The following is a 9,415-nucleotide window of genomic DNA, read 5'->3' on the forward strand; positions in this document are numbered from 1 at the left end:
AGCATGAAGCTCAATTCACTCAACACACATCTGACAGGTCTTGTGAAACTACTGGCATTTAAAAAAAAAAATGGAAGGATGAGTGTCTTTAAATGTGTCTCCTAAACAGCATTCACAAAACATACAAAATCTTTGTTGGTAACTATACTGTAGTTCCAGCTCATTCAGATGTTAACAGAAACCTTTTCTTTTCCGGTAATGGCATGTTGTGGGCTGGTGGTCATTTCTGGGCATGTCTTGTGCGTGGATGACAACTGGGCCAGAAAGACTGTTGGCTTTTCTGCTTCCCAATGCTTTTCCCAAGAAGGAAGAGCTTTAGGATTTTGGTTCTGATCATGGATTATATGTTTTGGTTCATCTTTTTTAATTAAAATGCTAGCTCAGAAATGTGTTACAATTTTTATTAGCAGGTGGTCTATTGCAAGAGAAGACTTCTTTAATCCACAATAAAAATGTTCAGTTAATAAATTACACCAACATTTTCTCCATTGTATTCCATTTAGTTAATGTTATAACAATTGTTCATTTAACACACAGTATGCATTTGAGACTAGTCGTCCCTAGCTAAACAAATGAGTTACTTATTGCTGCACTGCACAGTAAACAGATCTACCTCAAACCATCAGAATCTCCTCAAACACCAAGTAAGCATATAACTGCAGAGACTGATCCTAAATTTTCACATCACTGCAGAGTAAAGGAGAAAAAAAGAAAAAGAAGAGTTGGTTGTCTTTGGTAAGATTATTTTATTAGCACCTACTGCTGAGGTATTCTGATGCTGGCTGCACTGAGAGGCTTTATTAAAAGTTTGGACACCTCCAATAACATTATGGTTCAAAAACCTGATAATTTTTTTATTTTTTTTTAATTCATCACATTGCAGTTTGAACAGAAGATTTGCTCAGATTTGGACTATGAGACTAGATTCCTCTTCAAATGCCTTAAATCATCTTTAAGCAAATGTCCCAAAGAACCTTCATTGAGAAGTAAAAGCCAACTTGTCGCTCCATTGCAAGATCAGTGTACAGCAGCAGAGCTACATCTCTGCCATTTTGGAATGAAAACAACTACCAAAAATAACTTGTGTATTCTTTGCTATTGTATTAAAGTGAAGTCCAAACCTAAAACAATTCTTTCCAATTTGTCAGATTTAATGCTTGCATTGAACAATGCAATATAACTATACATACTATTGTAACTATTTAAGTATTAAATCAGACATGTAAAACACTTTCAGAATTTAACTAAACAAAAACCTTAATGTCACACATTCAAACAATGAAACCACAAAGCTTCAATCAAGTCAGGTACTGAAATTAGCAGAACGTCAATGGTCATTCTAGTATGGTGACATCACTAATATATAGTGCAAGTATTCCATTTACTGGTGACTTTGAACTGTTCTACTGTGCTTATGATTTGGCTGTGAGAGATGCCAATTTTGGTTGGACAAGATGTGACATTGTGATTCGTATAAGCACTGTAGCCATGCGGAGGAGAGACTTTGGTCACACACCTCCCTTACACTGTCACAATCGCCATACTACTGAAACAGCATTCTACCCAGGTCAATTGTGTGGATAACTGTACTGATCTATTTTGGAAGTCAGACTCCAGGGGTATGACTAAAACCCACCAGTGCCCCACTGGGAACCTTAAGGCCCTCCTCATATAAGCTGAGATCAGTGTACCGTTTGTCCTTGAGGAATGTGTAACATGAATCAGCAGGGATATCTGTGGCCAAGATTTTAAGTCTTTACAGGGACCATCTTTACTGTCTGCAAATTTCCCCACAACCTTACTGCCCATATACCCAGCAATATAAACCAGTACACTTCCATTATGGTCAAAAGAAGGTCCATGACATTTTCGTAGGATACCCTCATTGCGATTCATATACTCCAGCACAGCACTGTTCCGGAAGAACCACACAAATATTTGCTATAAAAATATATGTTACCTGATAGTAAATGTAGATAAGATATATAAATAATTTAATAAAAATTAATAGAACCAAAAAAATCACTTACAATTATCTGTGTTTGGTGGGAAACAAACCAATAGTCCATAGACTCCTCAACATGGTCAGCTATGACTGGTGTCAAGGTCTTGCTCAGTTAGTCTTCAGTGAGTTACAATCCTGCAGACACCACCTGGTATTCACACTCAAACTGGTCAGGGCTGTTGCAGATACCACCACAAGCTGAAAACAAAACCACCACATTGAATACATTTTTTTTTTTTTTTAAAGTACAGTAAATTGCCCTGCTATGCAACACAGTATTGAAATACTTCATGTTGTGAAATTGCCCCCTTCCTGATCTTTTTTTGCACATTTGTCACACTTAATGTTTCAGAGCAATTAAATTAAACTTTTTATTAAGGGGGAAAAAAAAAAAAATATCCAAAACTACATTGCCCTGTGTGAAAGTGATTGCCCCCTAAACCTAATAACTGCTTGGGCCACCCTTAGCAACAACTGCAATCAAGCATTTGTAATAACTGGCAATGAGTCTTTTACAGCACTGTGGAGGAAGTTTGGCCCACTCATCTGTGCAGAATTTGGCCACATTGGAGGGTTTTCAAGCATGAACTGCCTTTTTGAGGTCATGCCAAAGCATCTAAATTCAGGTCAAGACTGACTAAGCCACTCAAGTCTTCATTTTGTTTTTCTTAAGCCATTCAAAGGTGGACTGGCTGGTGTGTTTTGGATCATTGTCCTGCTGCAGAACTCAAGTGCACTTCAGCTTGAGTTAATGAACAGATGCCAAAAACATTCTCCTTCAGGATTTTTTGGTAGACAGCAGAATTCATGGTTCCATTTACCACAGCAAGTCTTCCAGGTCCTGAAGCAGCAAAACAGCGCCAGACCACCACCATATTTTACTGTTGGTATAATGTTCCTTTTCTGAAATGTTGTGTTACTTTTACACCAGATGTAATGGGACATACACCTTTCAAAAAGGTCAACTTTTGTCTCATCAGTCCACAGAGCATTTTCCTAAAAGTCTTGGGGATCATCAAGATGTTTTCTTGCAAAACTGTGACAAGCCTTTATGTTCTTTTTGCTCAGCAGGGGTTTTCCTCTTGGAACTCTGCCGTGCAGGCTGGGTTTATCCAGCCTCTTTCTTATACTGGAATCATGAACACTGACCTTAACTGAGGTAAGTGAGGCCTGCAGTTCTTTGGATGTTGTTGTGGGGTCTTTTGTGACCTCTTGGATGAGTCATCACTGCACTCCTGGGGTAATTTTGGTCGGCCAGTCACTCCTGGGAAGGTTCACCGCTGTTCTGTTTTTGCCATTTGTGGATAATGGCTCTCTCTGTGGTTTGCCAGAATCCCAAAGCTTTAGAAATGACTTTATAACCTTTTCCAGACTGATAGATCTCAATTACTTTGTATGTCATTTGCACCTAAAATTCTTTAGATCACAGCCTACCATCTAACTTTTAAGGCTCTTTTTTGCTCTACTTCACTTTGTCAGGCAGGTCCTATTTAAGTGATTTCTTGTTGAGTACAGGTGTTGCAGTAATCAGGCCTGGGTGTGGCTAGGAAATTGAACTTAGCTTTCCAAAGATTTGATAAACCACAGTTAATTTATGTTTTAACAGGGGGCAATCACTCTTTCACACAGGGCCATGTAGGTTTGGATCTTTGTCTAATATTTAAATTTGTTTGATGATCTGAAACATTTAAGTGTGACAAATATGCAAAAAAAAAAGATATCAGGAAGGGGGCAAACACTTTCACACCACTGTATTTTACATATTCCTAATGGTTGTATAAGCATTGTAAAGGCAGTCTTGAGTCAAATGATTTGTTAAAGGGCAGGACACCTGGTGATGTTCACAGAGATTACACCAGATCATTTTCAACACATTGGACAGGCTTAATGCCAATTCAACCACTTATACATTTCAAGCAGGGGAGCCACTCCATACACTTTTCCAAGAATGGGACATGTGTGGATGCATCTGAGATACCACACTTCAGTTTGTGGGAGTCCTTGAGCTGCTTGGAGTTGAAACAGTTAATTAAAGTTTTCACAGAATTTGGCATCTGCACAGTTCCTCTGTTCTTAACCCATGATCTGCTTTACCTGTGCTAAAGCCTTTATGCCGACAGCAACTAAGTAGCTCGGGACCAGAGTAATACATTTAATAAAGTAATACATTTGACCAATTTGAAGCTAACTGGGGCACATGCTTACACTCTGGGGCACATGCTTTTTAGGAAGACAGCAGCACAATCAGATGCCCTCTTTGCTTTCATATTTATTCAGATCCTCCAGAATGGCCCAGAAGAGATGATCACCATCCAGTTTGAACCCATGATTGTGGTAGTTGTTGCCTATATTCTTGATCAGATGTGTTGCATCCCACAGGAAGAACACTTTGATGTTATTTACTTCAAAGTATGGCCTCTCTGTTATTACAAGATGAGAAAGCATTGAATTTTTACCAGCATCCTGGTCACAGACGAAGCACTCCATATCAGCCTTCCTTAGCTCAAATTGTTCATTAATTGTTTTTTTTTTCCTCATTTTATTTTTATTTTTTTTCTCTTAAAACCGTTACTATTGTGACCATTGTCAGCCAAAGGAGGATGAGCCCCCCCATTGAGTCTTGGTTCCTCACAAGGTTTCTTCCTCGTGCTCTAGGGAGTTGTTCCTTGCCACTGTTGCCCTTGGCTTGCTCACTGGCAGCTTGGACTCTGACATTTGTAAAGCTGCTTTTTTTGACATCTGTTGTAAAAAGTGCTAAATGAAGTTTGATTTGATTTACACTGTTTTTACAGTTCATTTGCATAGCTAGACTAGTTTACTCAAATGCTTTGTTACCAATAAGCAGGTCTTGGCCAAAGTTGGCTGTCATGGAACGCTCGCCTCCTGGGAGTCATGTGGTTTGGCTTGCCACGTGAAGTGGGAGGATATTTGTTTGTGGCCACACCTGCACACACTTGCACCTTGTCTTGTTTTTATGTATATAAACCCATGTCTTTGTGTGCAGGGTGTTGGTCATTTTTAATGTACTTGTAGAAGTTAATGTAGCGTTTGTAAAACGTAACTGGTTGTCTTGATCGTGTTAAGTGTTAAATATCGTTAGTTTAGTGTGTCTATGTTAGTTGTTTGTATAGTACGTAAATGCCACTCTTGTCTTTTGTTTTATGTAATTGAATGTGCGTCCTTGCCTTAGAGAGTCTGTGTGTCCTGCTCCATGTCCTTCGGCATTCGGGCTAGCACGTTACATGGCATCTTCTCCCTCTGACCTACAACTTTAATAAAAAGGAATTTAATAAAAAGCCTGACAATAATTAAAAATTAAGACTGTGTCTGAATGTAAAACATTGGCAGGAAGGTTATCACATACAGTGGGAGCTTTATAGGAAAAGGCTCTGACCCTTGAGGTAGATTTCCTTATTCAAGGTACTAAATGCCACCTCTCTCCTGACTGATGGTGTTTCTTGCTGTGTATAAAATCTGCCCTGATGGTGTAGAAGTTGCCTGTACATACATACCTGCACTTCCTTCTTTTCCCATGACCAAGTTACATGATCACTTGAAGTCAGCACGGATGGCATGATTCTGTAATTCTGTATCTTGTTTATCACCCTTTATCTGGGGGAGGAGGCTGCACTAGTCTTTTTGAGAGGAATCCCAGTGAATCCCATCAGTGTGATTTTCCATTTTCTTCTCTCCTCGGTCTTCAATATGAGTCACTTCTACTGAATACTATACATAAAAAGAGGAAAATGTACAACTTATATACAATGTACAATCTCCTGTGGTTAATGATTAATAATAGGATAATGTTAATAATAACAATCAATAATTATCACTCATAATAACCCTGATTGGAGAATGTGTTATCTAATTCCATTTCAATTCTGGCCCATACTGTAAGGATCCATTGCAGTGGCCTCTTAAGAAACATTCAGATGCTATCACCCTATAAAAACAGTAAGAAATAAATAACTTAAATTTATGCAAATATCATCTTTTGAAAAAATAGATGTGTCCATTTTACACACCTTATAATATTGAAAAAATTCCACACTTTTTCCTTTAAAGTGGCAGTGAAGATTGTCATCTTCTCCTATTGTCCAGATGTTGGGTGTTTCTCAGAGGAGGTGCAAAGTACCTTTATTACTATAAGGTGTCACGGAATGCTATGGCAGCGTATTGCTCCAGGAACCTAATTATGAATAGGTAGAGTAAATTCCAGCTCATCTACATCAATGATAACCCCAAGGTCTGTATAAAACAAAACATTATACATACTTATTATGCATACTTACTAAGAAACCACCATTAGTAAGCGAAAGCGAAAGCTTTGCCAAGTCGGTCTTTTTCAGCAATACTACCACAGCCCTGCAAGAGACTTTATGCACTGTATACACTTTCTGAGCACCCAAGTTAATACAAAGCAGGAAATCTTGCACAGATTTTACCTCCTTACTGCTACATCCAAATGTACAGCATTGTCGACAGTGATTGCTACTGTTTTCTCTTTAATGTTGAACTCATCACTCATCAAGCACATCCCCTATCTCCTCTGCTACACAGGAACCTGTCTGAGCTTGATGCACTGCCATTGTTTGTAGCACTTTGTCTTTCCTAACATTTTTTTTAACATAGTGTGTCATTACAGTCAAGTAGCAGTCTTGAGCTAGACTTCTCCACCCATCACAAATTCTACATATCTTTGGTCTGATTTTCTTTTTCTACTGCATACCATGCAGGTATCAGTGTGCTTGACAGCATATCTCTCGAAGGGGGCTGATACATGGCATTTAATGCTTTTGTCATATCCCTGAATAAATAAAAATTCTGAAAAAAATGTATTCACAAAGCACAAACACATTATAGGTATGCCATAGAGGTATAAAACAAATGATCTATCTCATGTGCTGTATTGTACTAAACCAGCACTGTACTCTGAACTGTTCTGGCTGCTACTGGTGACTGCTCTGTTCAGGGTAGCATGTCACTGATTGCTATGCACAATTTGCTTGACATATGCCCAGTACTGTGTACTGTACTAAATTGCACTGTCTACTCATTTTGTATTTTGTATTTGTCCTGTCCTGTATTTATTATTGTTTATTTAATGTTTATTTAATAACATTTTGCACTATATTGCACTTGTGTAGCATGTTGTCTGTTGCACTGTTTTTTTTATGTTGCACCATGGTCCTGGAGGAACATTGTCTCGTTTTTGTTGTGTACTTGTATATAGCTGAAATGACAATAAAACCTCTTGAACTTGAACTTGAACTTGATGTTCCCTACCTAAAACTGTGAGATTCAACAGTGAAAAGGGGATGCAATCCTTTAAAAATAAAATTGGTTACTGCTCTGTGTCATTTTTCCCTCCTCTCAACTGACATCCTGAGTATTTCTGATATAGCGAAAAGGCTTGTTTCTCCATGGACAACTGCATAGGCTTGAGTAGAAAACAACATGTAAGTAGTTAGTAGGGCTCACTTATGAAACCTACGGAACATGAATTATAACGACATTACAGATATGTTCATATGGCAGGTGAATTGTAGCGATCTATCTAGCTGCTAGGTACTAGTTTTGTGCTAACAGTAGCTGAATCTTAACTAGTTTTCAACAGTGACAAATGGTACAGTAACGAGCATTAATTTTCTCTGGCAAAGTGAGAGAAAAGTTAACAGTAAACTGATGATATTTTGTCATCGGAAACATTAGTGTCTGTGTGTGGTTATAATATATTTAGCCAATATTCTTCCATTTCCAGCAGTGAAATAGTACTGTTCTTCATACAGTTTTCTTGATGGAATCCATCTGTGATCAAAATGTTTCCTGTGTAATCAAATGTTTCATCAGATTTGACATATTACCTGTTTTGGACGCCACTATCTTATGGCACTTGTTGCACCTGGAACTGTTCTCAATAACTTTTTCAAAGTAGAGCCAGTGTGAACTATATTTTAGCTACCAGCCACATCTTCCTGACCACGCTAAGGTAGCCTTCATTATTTCACATCTCACAGGGAGGGCTCATACTTGGGGTGCTGTGCTAGTGTCTAACTCATCTCTGCTGCTGGCAACTACCTCAAGTTTGTTAAAAGAACTCAAGGTGCTTTTCCATCATCTATACCAGGGTAGGATCTGTGGCCAGGCCCTGCTTCATCTAAGGCTGTGTCCATGATCAGCAGCGGATTATGCTATGGAGTTTCGGACACTGGCAGCTGGGACCCACTGGAATGAACCAGCATTAGTGAATGCTTTCCTCTGAGGTCTGTGGGGAGAGTTGCAGGCTGAACTAGCCTGTAAGCAGGACGTGGCGACCCTGAACGACGTGGTTCATCTCGCCATCACATGCAACCATCTCCTGCAAGAGAGACACAGCTATCTCCGCAGAGAGTCGGCTCCACGTATTTCTCCATCCTTGTGGAGTAACAAGACCTGGCTGAGGTATTCAGTCACATCAAAGCCACTCAGCTTCCCCCTCATTGCAAATGGGGCTGTTCTATAAACCTGGAGGGAGCTATTCCACCTTTGTGCAGGATCTACCCACTCTCCCAAGAAGAGGTTACATCTGCACCTCCACTTCACCCACCTCAGATAGCATCTTCTTCATAACGAAGAATGACGGCAGGCTGAGGCCATGCATAGATTATAGAGGTCTTAACGAGCTGCTGGTTAAACACCAGTACCCATTCCTCTTGGTTCCAGCTGCCTTTGAGCAGCTTAGGGGAGCACAGTACTTCACAAAGTTAGACCTACATAGTGCCTATAAACAAATGGAAAATGGCCTTCAGTACATCCTCTGGACATAAGGCCTTAAGGGAGTTCTTGGGTAGATCTGTCATTGCTTATATCAATGATATTCTGATTTATTCACCTTCCTATGACCATGATGTACAGGCAGTCTTCCGCACCCTCCTGCATAACCAACTCTACTGTAAGTTGGAGAAGTGCGAGTTCCACAGCAGTGAGATGAGCGTCCTGGGGTACATCATTCGGGAGGGCTCCATATGCATGTAACTATGTAAGGTAGATGTGGTGACTGGATAGCTGAGATCCCAGATGCACCATGAGCGGCAACAGTTCCTGGGGTTCGCCAACTTCCATCAGTGGTTCAAAGAACCACTGAGAAGACAGTTGATGACCTCACAACCATCTTTTCCAGTACCGCAGCAGCCAGATCCCAGTGTTATCCCAGCGCACAGGTAAAGAAGGCAATCTAAGACAGGTAGCCTACTACTCCCACAAGCTGAGTCCTTCTTGTATCCCCACCTGTAATGTTCACCTGTGTCCTGTTAGTCTTCATTGATCTCAATTATTTAAGCCCTGTGTTAAGCCCAGTGTTTGCCTCATGCTATGCATCTGTTTTAGTCTCTCTTAGCCTCCTGTGCTGTTTGTTAGTTCTCTCACTTTTAT

The 9,415-nt window shown here is 39.8% G+C and overlaps 1 long non-coding RNA gene across 1 annotated transcript; it reads right to left on the reverse strand.

Moving 5' to 3' along the window:
• Positions 1-402: 402 nt before the first annotated feature.
• LOC145652426 (uncharacterized) lies at positions 403-6,245 on the reverse strand. The gene is made up of 5 exons (XR_014118727.1): positions 5,849-6,245; positions 5,518-5,731; positions 5,191-5,274; positions 2,031-2,203; positions 403-1,912 (listed from the first exon to the last, which is right to left on the reverse strand). It is a non-coding gene; the product is annotated as an uncharacterized LOC145652426 (long non-coding RNA).
• Positions 6,246-9,415: the final 3,170 nt, after the last annotated feature.

Source organism: Electrophorus electricus, chromosome 19 (genome assembly GCF_041902795.1).
Source record: "Electrophorus electricus isolate QZ-2024a chromosome 19, ASM4190279v1, whole genome shotgun sequence".
NCBI classification, from domain to species: domain Eukaryota; kingdom Metazoa; phylum Chordata; class Actinopteri; order Gymnotiformes; family Gymnotidae; genus Electrophorus; species Electrophorus electricus.